We start from the raw sequence: 15223 nt of genomic DNA on the forward strand, positions 1-15223 counted from the left end.
CAGAATTGCATAAAGTTACTGTTCACACCAGTGCAGCGCTCTGCCAGTGTAACACACACCACTTTTGTTTCCTGACAAAGTTAAATTAAGCTTGAATTTCACGCTGAAGTCAAATGGTCATGATGTCATGGTTTGAGGACAGAATGACTCGGTTTGTCTGTTGACTGAGAAGGCCTATTCTTGCATGTTTGGGTGGGAGCATAGCATATAATTGCAGAGCGGGATAGCATGAGGGGATGGGGGAGGGAGAGAGTTAGCACGCAACATGAGTTTTGGCCCACAGTTGCTGGTGTGGGTGCCAAACTTGTCCAGAGGGCTGCTGTGTATATCTGTGCACAAGGCTAGTTTCTGCTCTGCCTAGAGGCTTGCACTGTTCCAAGACACATCTTTTATTTGCACACGCTGAATAGCTTAGGGGAGCCCAAAGCAGTTTGGACTGGGGACGGATCTGGCTTTTTGGACCTTTTAGGGGATGTTGGGTGGTTGCCTGGCTGTGTTAGTGTATGTGCACACGTAGGAGACTCCGGATCTTTTCCGGACGTGCAAAATCTTCTGAGTGTCCCTTTTCAGCGAGAACCATTGCATTGTTAAGTTGTCAAGTTAGTTGTTAGGGAGCAACCAAACCGCTGTACACGTGTTGCAGCCATTTGAGGATTTCACAGATCCAAAAATCTGACAGTAAAAGAAGAGAATGGAAAGCTTTGTCGGCCTTTTCATATCCTCTCAGTGGGAGGTAGAAAGGCAAGACCTCCAGACCTGGGCTTGCAGTGGTGGGTGTAAAGGGGGGGGGGGGGCTCTCAACTGCCAACCAGATGGACAGCCAAGCCCTGTGTATTTAGGGAGATCATATGGGATAACCTTGCAAAGACAGATTGACATTTTGCTAACAAAACAAACCACCCCACACGCAAGTACCCCCCTTACCAATTTGCACACACACACACACACACACACACACACACACACTCTCTCCATCTCTTACACACACACACACACACACACACACAAATACTTTGAGTGGTATTTGCTTACATAGGTCTTAAGGAAGTTATTTCAGCATGTTTTAAGCACTCTTCCAGGAGCCATAACAAAAAGAGGATTGGACAAAGAAACTAGGATTACACAAGTCCTGCACAAACAATGGCAGCATCAGTGACCTATGTAAATGAAACAACCTTAAGCCATGAGGGGAGCAAGTTAACTCATTTTCTGCGTCATGCATTGGATTTACCTTGGTGCTTTAAAGCATGTTGTCCCAGAAGGTTAAGAACGTCATCATCTGTTTAACTTTGTGTCCTCATTTTCTGTGCTAATAGCATTAGACTACTTTTGAAAAGATCAATTATTACAGTATATATCAGCAGCAAACCCAAGTCGGCCTAAAAGCGTTTTACACTTTATGAATTTATGTTGTTGAATGAATCAAACCATATCAGATTCCAGTATGTGACCCTTTTTTTCTTTTCTGGGCTAGTCAAAATAGTTCACTTAGTTTAAGAAAGTGTTATGAGAACAAAACATTCTGTGACAATAAAGAACATAATTATTATGAGTGAAATTATCAGGCGTCTGTTCCCCCGAAATCTGGAATTCAACAATCTGAAAACAATTTAAGACACATAAACTCCCTCCCACACGCACCACTAATTTATTAATACAGCACGTACCAATGCTTTGTGTTCCAAAATACGGATTACATTTGTTGTCATAACATAATGCCAATTATACAATCATCTTTCCCCTTCACTTGCCTTTTCACCACACAGTCAATCTCAGTCCAAGAGAATCTCCGAGAGACAACTGTACTGCAAAACTGCTGACTGCACATGCTGAAGTTGTCATGGTGACCCAAGAAAATGATGCCAGAGGCTGCTTTGTTTTTTTTCCCCCTACAAATTAAAAGTCACATTTTAAATAGCTTTATTGTCTTGACCATAGTAAGTATATTGTTGCTAAAACAGGTCATACTAGTTCTACAATGTCACTAAAATAAGTCTGAATGTAAGAAGAAAAAGACAAATGGTTTAAACATTACTATACCGTACATACACTAAATACAAGTACATCACTACGTAACATAGTATACAACCTAGTAATGAAAGAGAAACCAACTATCCCAGACAGATCATTTAAAAAAGGGAAAATAATAATGTATATCACAAGATGAGATATAGTTTAACAATTGGATGTAATTGTAATGGTAGGAACCAAAGAAGAAATCAAAGGAGAGATATCTCTATTTTATTGGAGTCTGGCACAATTTAATGAAGAAAGTAATTAGAGGAAGTCGGGTAAGAAAGTCCAATTTTCTCACCCTTTCCTAACAGCCTGCTTTGTGTTTTTATGTCCCACCACAATGGTCTGTGGTACATATGTGGGACACCAGGATGCTGTGGTGTGTGTCTGTGTAGACTCAGTGATGTGAGCGCAACATTTTTCCCCATAGGGTGGATGATTTGAATAGATCCTGAACATAGTTATTAAAGAGGTACTCTAGTGATATAGTATTACACTTTCATAAAGTTGGGGGAGTCATAAGAGACTAGTCTCACATTGCCAGACCTATCTCCACAGCGCTGTGTCAGCGCTGGAGAATGGTCTAGCTGCACGAATTCTGGTATAGGGGAAAAATGCTCTGGGTTGTTTGTATTTCTTTAAACAAATCACAATTGTCTTGTACTGTGCTAAGCCCCGAATGCAGCGATGGTGACCCAGCGAGAGAGATAGCGGAGATAGTGGAAGGGGGGACATCTGGTGCGTGAGAAACACACCGGATGTCAGGCTTTAAAAAGTAAAGTAAAAAGTATGCCGAAAAATCAACATTATGATTTGTAAAAAGTCTGAATTCATACTTTGTCAGGTCTGTCTGCAAGACAACTTTTAAAATGCTTGTTTTCTGAATGAAGTTCAAATGGATCAGGGCTGTGCTAACATTGTAGCTGCTCCATCAACACAACAACAGACACATATTTTAGAACTTACCAGTCCAACTTCCCCGTTTACTTTTCCCCAAGAAGTCTCCTTTTTCGTCTGGTTTCTGTACAAATAATGAGGTACTAGCTTTGTGTGCCCGCAAACAGTTACAATTATTTGTTCCTCCATTTTATGATTCAACGTCAGGACATCAGGAACGTGTTACACAAGTTTTTCGCTCAAGGTGAAATATTTCATCTCACGCGAATGCCATGAGTTATGCATATTAGCGTCATTCGCGTCACCGCCACAAATTTGCGTCTGTTCGCTTCTTTGCATTGACTTTGTATGTAATCGCGTCGCCAAAGTTGCGCGAAACATGGGCGGGGTGAACGAGCCATAACAGAGTAACCATAAGGTTTACCATTTTAGTTTAGCGTGTTAGCTAATTGGTACTGAACAAAAGTACAGCTGGGGCTGATGTGAATGTCATTAGTTCTGCAGGTGTGTTGACTTAAAAACATCTGCCAATGAATGTGTTTATTAGCTCGAATTAGGGATGGGCATTTCAAGCAACAATACTATTCGATAGTCACTGGGAAATATTTGACCCCGCACGCACGGACTTTGCATGTTTCTCCTGTTTGTAAAAAACATACTATAATACGGTAGCCGCATAAACTATTTCATTTTTTGTATTTAATGACTATTGGAAGATTCGAAAATCATGAACTATTCCTAGCTCGAATGCGCCTTAGACTTGTTGCCCCACTCTTCCTGAAAAGCCCCCTGGAGTCTGTGATCTTCTCAGCATCCTGCTAGCGAGTGTGTAGGCGTTGGACGGTGAGCTGGGTGGCCTCTGTGTCTGCCTGAGTTGCCTTTCGCCGAGACTTGGCTGGATCCTGGAGTGTGGATGCCATTCAACCGGGTGACTCTTTTTCTGTGTGCTGATGTGATGGCTACATTCTGCTTTATGATGAAACATAAACAAGTTTAAGGAGCTTGATAACATTTTACTGGAATTGTACCTCATACGATTTTATGTGACAAATAAAAAAAGAAAAGATTGATTGATTGATTGATTGATTGATTGGTTCGGTCATCTAACGAGGATAGAGCATGCTATTTGCTATTTAAGCTTGTATGACCACCTTTCTTTGACAATTACGCCTGTCAGAGAGGGTTAGCTTTTATCAACATAGGAAATGTCAGCAGGTAAACAGGTCACTAATAACCTGTATCTGGGCTTTAACTGCTTAGACGTAGTAGTGTAATAGGATGTTCTGGGAGACGGAGAGACGGGCGGATAAACAAACAGACTGGCAGTGAGGCAAACACACAGTTGTGACAAAAGAATCCTCAACATCACATGGTCATGAAGATAGTTTATGTTGCATGTCTAACCCCACTCAGTTTGATTACACTCATCATGTTCAAATTTATGTTACCCACAGAGATTCTAGCTTGTGCTATTTTGGTAAAAGGCCATTGCTTGGGCTTGTCTCTGACGATCCAGCTCTGTCTTGCACTCTCTCCATCTCTTACACACACAAACACACACACACACACACACACACACACACACACACACACACACACACACACACACACACACACACACACATATACACCTCTCTCCCTTTCTCTGTCTTTCCCTCCCTACCGCTCTAGCCACATTGCCACACTCAGTTTTCCATGGCCTCTCATTCCCGAGTGCTCTGCGAACTAAGTAAATGAACGACACAATCCGGAAATAGTGTTCCAGCCGGAGATGGTGGGAAGGAAAATCCCTTGACTAGTACTGGCAGGAGGGTGGGAGTGAGAGGGAAATAGCACTGCAGCCATTCACACTTCAGACAAAGCTTGTTCCTTAATAAGACTTAAACTCCAAGTTTTTACTCATGTAATTTTACTGTTAAACTAAACTGTTTAGTAAGGAAAGACACATGGTTTTCCTGAGGCAGACACTGCTCATGTGGGCTAACATAACAGTGTTACGAGAGACCATGTTGGTAGCTTCACGACATGGTAGTAGAGGTTAACTTATCTTTAGCCCAAGAAGTCAAAGATCAATATTAAAAAAAGGGCAGATGTCTCTTAGGAAGCTGGTATGGAGTGGAGCACAAGGCGCAAATGTTGTCAGGATTGGCCTGGAGTTTGGTGGGGGTTGAAGACAGGAGGTGTGCCAGCAGGTTAAAAGAAGGGTCAACTCTATAACCAGGGTGTTATCTGGATTCCTTGCCACATCTGCCAATCACAATCATACCGCAGCGAGACCAATGACCTGTCGCTTGCAGCTTTTAACGGGGATTGGATGGCGGTTCAGCCACTGCACTCATACATCCTTAGGAAATGTTACAGCTCTTTTGAAAACCTTGTGCAATGGCCTCTTGGTCAGGGTGGTAAAATGTTCCTCCTGCATTTGTCGGAGGATGTGGTTAAGTCTCAGCCGAAAAGCCTGGGGCTGCATTTGTGAAGCAACAGTGTAACACTGGTCATTTTAAATCAGTATAATTAAACTCCAGTATGATTTAAAAAAAAAAAAGGTAAATGTGCTTTAGTAGAATAAGCAAATAATGCCACAGATCTTTAGTTGTGTTTAACTTGGTGCCTGTTAAATGGCCAACAAACGCCTCGCTGACATTTTATAAGGGGAGGATAGCCTGCGTGAGTACATCTCACTATAACAGTCAGTAACATGAGATGGGGAACCACACAACCGCTAAATCAGTAAAATGGGAGCCCAGAGTCACTGTAATTTGGGAGAGAGCTGGTTAACCACTCCTCATAATGGATGGTGTTTCTGTTTAGCCTAAGGCGTTGGAGCTGAGGTCATGTGCAAACAAGGCAGATCCAAGGCCTCGGCTTTTACACAGTGCAAAATGTTTCGCTCCATGTATTTGATCAGGTTCATGAAATCATAGAGACTTGAAATTTGCATATTTATCGTACACATATTAAACAAGGATTTCATAAAATATGTTTTTAACTGGCTACATGAGGCTCTATAATTAAAATCTAATAAGAAATATAATGACAGAGCTTTCACCATTGCAGCCCCCTCCCTCTGGAACTCCCTACCCAACACATCTGTGACTGTACTGACCTGGACACATTCAAAACACTAATCAAAACACACCTCTTCAGATTAGCTGTCCACATACAATATTCTTACATTTCTCACCTGATAGTTACTGGTTTTATTGTTTTTAATTGCTTTTAATATGCTTGTTTTATGTGTTGGTTTTATTGCTTATCTGTTTTTAATGTGCTATATGTGCTGGTTTTTACTGTAAAGTGTCTTTGAGTACCATGTAAAGCGCTATATAAATAAAATGTATTATTATTATTATTATTATTATTATTATTATTATTATTATTATTATTATTATTATAATATTTTACCCATGTTAACAACTAAAACATTTGCACCACACCCTTAATTTACTTAATGTGAAACAGATGTTTTTGGGGTAAGAAATAATAATTTATAATCTAATAAATGTTTACCCTAAGGCAGATGTTCCCAAACTTTTCAGACCTTGTACCATTATGTACCAAGACCAAATTTCCCAAGTACACTTTCCACTGCAGATACCAACAATGTAACAATGAAAGAGCCAGTTCACCTATAATGATAATAATAATAATAAAATAATAATAATAACAATAATACACATACCATTTCAGTGAGACAAATGAGCCTGTCTGGATTGGCATGATCTTGAAATGGCAGGCGTGAGCGCAGTCAGCATACGCCGCAGATCTGGCTCTGCATCCATTCGGTTGCGGTACTTGGTCTTTGTGGCAGTCAGAGCAGAAAAGCGTTTCTCACAAGGATGAGGTGGTGACAAACAGCATCAAAAACTGTTCAACCTTCAATGAGAGAGCGCTGGGTACTCATCCTTTCTTTGGAAGTTAAAGTTAAGAGGCAATGTTTTTTTCAGTTCCAACACCAGAGTGCTGTCCGATGATAATTCAAGCAGCTTCTCCTGTTCAGCACCTGTCAGATCATCTGGAATTTCTGTGGTGTCAACAGAAAAAGGGTCTCTGATCCACACGGGCCTGGCCTCGACTGGGAAGTACTCTGTGAAATGGTCTGCAATGGATAAGAGGTGCTGAGCTATTGCATCTTAAAGTTAAGTGTCAGATGAACCCTGCTCCAGACAGGTCTCCAAAGTTGGACAACCAGAGGGATCTCGAGTCTTGAGCTTGATAGAGAGCAGCTGCAGCTTTTTCTCCATTGCAGTGATTTTGTCATGCACGTAAAACGTAAAAACAGTCAGAGTGACTCCCAGTAGTCCCAGATCTCTGCAGGGTAAATCCAGACAGCTAGCTAGACTATCTGTCCAATCTGAGTTTTCTGTTGCACGACTAAAACAGCTTGTGAACGTACACGTTCCACAAAAACAAGTTCCTTCCCGAGGCTATTTTGCAGCGGCACCGCAGCTTTTCCCGGTGCCTAGCACCGCCCAAGACGATTGTGATTAGTTTAAAGAAATGCCAATAAACCAGTGCACGTTTTTCTCTCATCCCGGAATGCTGTGTGGACTAGCCAGACCTTCCTCCTCCGCAGCGCTGCGGTGGAGGAAGGTCTGGCAAAGCGAGACTAGTGTTGATTAATAAAAGAAATGTAAAGTTAAATAATGTGTTTTTATACATTAAAGCATGTAAACATGTTCCTAACCCTAACCCTTCTGAAAAAGCATGTTTTGTGATTAAATTGCGTCACAAATGAGACAGCATCATGTTGTCGTTGCTTTGAACTTCACTGCACACAACACACTGGTCTTTGCTGTTCCTCCGGCCCTGTGACAGTAAATCCCAGATTGAGGTAGTGAGCATGGTAACGTCTTTTCATTTTCTTGCTAGAAGTGGCGCTAGAAGTGGCTTCCGCTCAGTGACTCAACTGCCAACTCTGACTCCTCTTCAACAATGTCCGGCTATGTCAAAGGTCACGTCACACCCACCCTACGTGGCTATGCACAGGTACATTTTTAAGTCATTGTAACGTGATGTGTATATGTAATAACTGTTTACTGTCTGTAATAAAATTACATGAAATGACAATTGTTTGGTTTTAACTCTAATCTATAATATGTAGGGTTTTCCTTAATAAACAATATATAGACTAATACAAAAGTAATCCCTCTCAATCATCACTTATGATATGACCCACTAGAGGTGTGTGGTGCTGTCTGTATCTGCAGACACCCTGCCCTCTGCCTGTATTTTCTATTTTCTTCTTATTTTTGTGAGTGCTGGACACTTATGGGTGCAGCAAAGAGCCTTTGGGCCCCACGTGGGTGTGTAAGCCAATAACAGCGTTATTATTCCCCTGTCTAATACCGCTGCACAATTTTAACCCCCCTAAATGTTTTGTTTGTTGACCAGTAAGCTATGCGCAACATAGCATTAATGGGTCCTACTATATATAGCTATATCCTACAATCACTATAAAAGCTGTGAGCTGATGCCACTCATTGTAACTCATATAGCCTATAACATAACTATCTGTCTTTTGAATATTAAGATTTTGTATTAATATTTCACCTGTTGCCCTTAGTTGACTTAAATCCCCATCGTATTCCTTATTGCAGATACATACTTTAGCATGTACACACACACACACACACACACACACACACACACACACACACACGCCCTTGGCCACACATTGTTAAAGAGCTGAAAAAACACTCCTTAAAGAGACTCTACACACATACTTATTGATCAGTCAAATGACATTTAATCAATCAGCAGCTATTTTGATACTGGAGTAATCGTTTAAGTAATTTATCAAGCTAAAATGCCAAACACTAGCTGGTTCCAACTTCGGTGAGGATTATCTGCTTTTTCCTGTTTCATATCATTCTAAATGAATGTATTTGTGTTTTAAACTGTGGGTCTGACAAAACAAGCTATATGAAGACGTTACTTAGGGCTCAGGTGAATTTTGATGGGCATTTTTAACTATTATAATTTATTGTTTACATAAATTGTATTGTTATTCAAACATTAGTATATGTCATGGTCATTTCAGCTCTACTACCTCCTTGCATCTATTGTTCCCATAGTTTATATTTTGTGAATGTCCCTTTAAAGGATTACATCATCGTCTTTGCTCCTTTTTTTCTCTCACCACATTTCTCAGTGTTCAGCCTTTTCTGCCCAGAGACAATTGGTTAATTCACCGGTGTATAACACCGCCACCTCCTGATCCACGATACCATCACTGTCTGCGAGTCTGTCACACCTTTCAGTGGAATGTTTAGTTTATCATCATATTTCATCATTCATCATATATCATATTTGACATCAGCTATCGCACCTCTCTGATCAGATCATAGTGCTCAGAAACAAACAAGCATTACCGCATTGACTCCAGTTTTCATTATCACGTTAATGACGTTCAGTGTAATTCTAATTTGTGGTTAGAAAATGTAAGTGCTTTATGTTCATCATTAATCCACTATGAGCTGACTGGGTACTTTCAGTGTGTGCTGTGTGTTGATAGTGCTGTCGTGCCATCTAGTGGCAGAAAACAAGATAGAAGCTCTTACTGTTTAGTGCATTCTCAAAATGTTCAAATCAGTGTGAAACGTCAGCTTGTTGTTGCCTGGTATATATTTTGGATTCTTTTTTTTAATGAAAGTTACAGGACTAATGTGGTGTGTCAGTAGTTCTTTGTATTGTCGACCGGCTCAGCTGACATCCACAAGTCTGTGCTTTTAAGAGACAGTCATAACACCACTGCACAGCTTCCATGAACACTTGCTGTCTCTATGTTATCCATTAAAAACAGGTGCTGGAGGGGAAGGTTTTTCAGCAGAGAGATTTTGTTTGGCAAAACAAATCTCTTTTATAAGGACAAGTATGTACTTGGTAAAAATGGAGGAGGCAGATTCTGTTTCCTCTTTGCCCACCTGAATTTATTGGAGAAGGTAAAAAAACTCTTGAGCATGTTGTGAACCTGCTGCAATGAAATGTTCTCAGTAAAGTTTACAGGAAAATGAAAGGATTTTTTGGTAGGCCATGTTGAAAAGGGAAATGCAGGCAGAAATCAGTGCTACCGAAAAGTCCTTTCACTTTACATTTTATTGAGTAGTAAGAGCCCCTGTTTCAATTATATAATTTAGCATACGAGTTGTACTAATTTCCTGATTTGGTAGAACAAAAAATTTAAATACAAAGTACATTACATTCACAAAAGCTATAAATTCACTTTGTTATAGCAGAGGCTTAATTTCACTACTATATGGCATTATAGTGTCAGGGTCACAGGACTCCTCAGATTACAAACTTGAAGCATGGAAGAAGGATTTAAAAGAGGACATCCATGTGAATGACTGGATGAAGATGTGCAAGAAAGCTCAAACCCAGACAGTTAATGTCAGACTGAAACTATTGCAATATAAATGGCTGATGCGACGGATGTGAAATGCATGATAGATAAAATCCTGAATGTCAATATACCAATTTCTGCAAAATTATTTATATTACATTTATACCCTCTAAACATGCCACTGAAAAGTAAGGAATATACATTCATAGACATGTGTCTATTACAAGCAAAACGTTTTATTGCTTTACAATGGAAGAACATAAAGGCGCCAAGTATAGGTAACTGGCTGAAAGAAATGGCAATAAGTATGTCTATGGAAAAGGTAACTTATATTGTGAAAGGTAAATATAGGAGGTTTGAGGAAATCTGGAATCCTTTCTTATTCTTTCTTGAACATGGTGGAAATGATGTACCAGTGGCTGATTGAGAAGCTGTGTCAAATATAATAAGATGTGATGAGAAGCTTTTAGTTATTGTTACCCTTTTTAAAAAAAAAAAAAAAAAAGTATTCTTGGTGTCTTTGTCATTTGCATTTGTGTTGTCCTTGGATGACGAACGTGTTTTGTATGTATGTGCATTGATTGTTTTGATATGTCAAAAAATCAATAAAAAATATTGATGAAAAAAATAAAATTCACTTTGTTTCTGCATGTAAACTTTACTGAGAACATTTCATTGCAGCAGGTTCACAACATGCTCAAGAGTTCTTTCATGTTATCCAAAAAATTCAGGTGGGCAAAGAGGAAACTGAATCTGCCTCCTCCATTTTTACCAAGTGCTTATGAAGTTACCTTTGTAAACAAGACATAAACTGATAACAGATCAGCCCTTCTTAATCACAATTAAAATCAAACTTTAAAAGGGACATATGTTCATTTTTAGGTCCATACTTAAGTGTTAAGGATTTTCTACTAGAACATGTTTACATGCTTTAATGTACAAAAACACATTATTTACCTTTACATTTTGCAGCTTGCATGAATCAACAATTAGTCTTCACAATATATTCACAAAGCGGCCGCCAATATCACTGGATCCTTGCTGTTTGAGAAGCGCTTTGACTACAACATATCCGACTTCCTTCAGCCAATCCTCCTGCTGAGATGCACACAGAGAGTTCAATAAGGCTTTGGCTGTCATTGCAGTAACAGAAAATGCTTTATGGCTTAGACCTGGCTTTCAGCTCACATGTCCAAAGGTAGCAACAAAAATATTTTGCTAGAGCACCTAAAACTCTCACATCATTATGTAAAACAATGTAAACATGTAATAGTTTAATAGTTCATTGTAAAGATTTTGTTTTGTTTTATGATAATGTAGCAAAGTGAGGAGCAGTGCCATGCTCATCAGTGCTAAAAGAAAAGTTATAATATTTCAGTGTTTAGGTTACCTAAAGCCGATTCTGTGTAGAGAGATTTTTAGAGAGTGTGTTGCTTGAGTTTCTGCTGGAATATTTGATCATGAGTGTCCAGTTATTGTTCTTCGCCTTCCCTTCCTCCTGGTACTGACGACAACCACAACAAATATCTGCCACAACAGGATTTAGACAAAACAGTCTTGAAAAGAAACAATCTTATGAATATGTAATTTATTGTAAACTGAGTTTTACAGTTTTTTTCTGCCTATTATTTCAGGCAGAAGATCAAAGAAACTTAAGGAGGCTGTAGATTTAAAAAAAGCCAGGTGGTAACATTTAAATGCTAAAAACAAACAACTTAATTCCCAGCACAGCCAGACGTGCCATACGAAGGACTTTTCAAAGTCTTTTAAATGGAACAACCTGTCACACAGAATAATTAAGAACTGCTTGTTTATATATTTGTCAAGCTAGATGAGTAATAGAGACAAACTAAAGTAATAGAGCACATGGAAATATCCTTTTAGTCACGTAGAGGAGTGACACAATTAACATGATTACACTTATATGATATATATTGCTTGGAATTTACTGCTCTGTACCACTTTTTTTATTGTAATTACATTTCTCTTTACAAAAATGAAAAGTCAGAAATCATCAAAAGTTGCCTCTTGCCTTTGTTACATGCAAGTGGATTCAGAGTTGGTGAGTAATTAACTGTCATCTGTCAAGACTGACCGAGCCTCCTGTCCTCTGGAAAAGCTCCGGCGGGCAGGAGACAGAGCGGCGGCAAGGTTACATCAGCTCATCATGTCTGACAGCACCGACTTGACCTACAGTGATGCTGTCACTCTGTTAGCCCCTGAGGAGTCATGTTGCTTTGACACACACAGGATAACAATCACACATGGATGACACAAACAGCCTCTGCTACAAAGATACCTAAAAGGGGCAAGGATTATGTGTTAGGTTGCAAAATATTCTCACTGAAAAGTTATAACCGGTTGTGACAGGCAACCCAATGAGTTACAATGATATGGATGTCTGCTAGTGTAAGTCTGTCAGCAAAAAGTCAAAAAGAATAGCAATAGAACACACATTGAATAGATTTTTCCTGATGTTGCGAGAATTTTGTTGACATTTTTTGTAAATTAAGTGAAATTAATGAATACATTCAATATTTAACTCACTCGAGCATTTTCTTAAATTAACACGCTGTATTTGTACAGTATGCATGTGTGTATGCATATGTACAGTCATGTGTATGTATGAACTTTCAGTTACTTCCTCCAGTAGATGGCGGTATTGAGCCACACAGAGTGAAAAAGGATTTACGGTGAATAGGAATCCTGTCACTGTATCCTGCAGGTGGGCCTCTGTCAAGGCCATCCTTTAATGCATAGTTGTTTTTTTTCTGTACAGAATTCAATCTAGATGAATATAATAGTTTATACGTGGAAGAGCAGAATATCTTGCCTTTTACTGTTTTATTCTCTCAGAAATATCTGTGATGTACTCAGAGTTTTCGTGTACCTTGCCCTGTGCATTTGACGCACAGTACCAAATAGTAACAGTAATCTGTCTGTATCCCTCTGCTCACAGCTCTCCATCCATGTGTCTTGCTCTGTCCACTGTCCTTTGCTAATCCCAGTCGTTGTGACCTCTGACCCCTCGATGGCATAAGGAGCTGGTTAAGGAAAGCATACGGGAGCAGCCCGTGTTGCGCCAGGTTAGGTAAGCTCATTACCAGTTACTCCAGGATACCTGACAACAGCTACAAATAAACCGCAGTAGTGGGAATACCAAACCAAAGAAGTGATGACACTACAGTAGATGAGGATGTTTGGTTCTGTTTCTGGTGTCCTAAATACATGGAACATATTTCACTTAGTTTTCTCAAGGGCAGTGAAACTTGCACTTGCTGTGCATTAAACAAACAGTATAAAGTGGCTACAGGGTTTGTGTGTCTGCATACAATTACACTCCCTGACATTTCACCCACCTCACTGACATACAATAATCTCTTGACATGCATGGGAGAATAGAGACAGCAGAGGGAGAGAAAACACACAATGTGTAAGGTCAACTTTGCATCAGTGTTGTTTATTTTTGTATGTTCGTATTTTAAAATTACATGACCTCCACAGCAGAATCACACACACACACACACACACACACACACACACACACACACACACACACACACTATCCTCTAACTGACTTCCCCATCTGTCCTTTCCCTCATCAGTGAGGGTGAGTCATTCTGCTCCAATACGCAGAATTATTTTCTAAAGCATCTCCGTTTTTCAACCAAAGTGTAACACAGCATAATAGTGTTAGGAATAATTTGTCCGTCTCTCCAGGCTAAAATGTGAGGCTCCTCCTCCCAGTGAGCATGTAATGGTTACAGCGGACAGTGTGTACTCTGTGGTGGTAGACGCACTGTCAGCCTCCAGTGTGACACATCTTTAACAATAGAAACAAGCTTGAAACTTGTAGTTGCATGCAGTCGATATATTCCTCTTTTGTTTCCATAGTGCTGTAGAAAGAAGTTTTTTCCAACTGCTTCTTAAAAAAAAAAAGTCCCATCTCTCTTAAGTTTTTCCTCTGAACTAAAATCCACCCTCCTAAAAATGGACAAATGATCTTCTCTTGGCATCCTCTTATTCTTAGGTCTAACTGTAGCCTTTGACATTGCAGTCCACCTTTTTCTAATCCATCAGGTAAAGCACAAGTGTCTCTCTTTAGACTGGTTTTCCCTCATATTTATGCACTACAAAATGTTGCAGTTCCACTGGGAATTCTTGCTCATCCTCAGCTTCCACATCCTGCAGGCAACCCTTAGGCTCGATTGTCAGTCCAATCCTCTTCTCCATTTATTTGCCCATTTTGGCCATGTCTAATTTAATCTCTCTGAAAGCTTGGTTTTAAATCTCAAGTATTTCTCTCTGACATTAAATGTTCATTCCCAAATAAGCAACAGTTAAACAACAACAACCCATCATTATTATTTATTTATTAAGAGTATAACACTCAAAATCCCAGCTAACCTGCTTCTTCAAGACTGTGTGGGTGTGGTTTACATTTGATTGACAGTGGCCTGGCAACATTAGCAACAACCCCACAACTGTCATCGCAGGTTGATTTTATTGTTTCTAAATTGTGATTTGTCCAGGATGCACATGACACCACCTTTTTCCAGCTGAGCCCTGCCCACTTCAAACCATTGAGAAAGACACAAATACAGAAATGTATTTTCTGAAATAACCAAAACTGCTCTAACTTTGGCCGAAAATAGTATGTAACCGATGACCCACTTATAAAAACGTGGTTTCATAGCATTACCAGAGGCCACCTTCAAAACTTGGACTCCTTGTTTTTTTTCACTCAGAGTAATGTATCTATATCCATGCTGTCATATCCAAATAAGTCAATTACTTTATATTTTGGTATCACTCAGACGTCTGTCTTCAACCCTAGAACGTTACAGCAAGACCTCTATCAACACCCCTATCATTTCCTCCCTTCACTGGTCCCCTTTTAGTTGTAGAATATTTGTATATAAAGCATTGCATGGTCTCCCAGCATACAATAGACTACATATTGCT

This window comes from Sander lucioperca, chromosome 9 (assembly GCF_008315115.2).
Source record: "Sander lucioperca isolate FBNREF2018 chromosome 9, SLUC_FBN_1.2, whole genome shotgun sequence".
NCBI lineage: Eukaryota > Metazoa > Chordata > Actinopteri > Perciformes > Percidae > Sander > Sander lucioperca.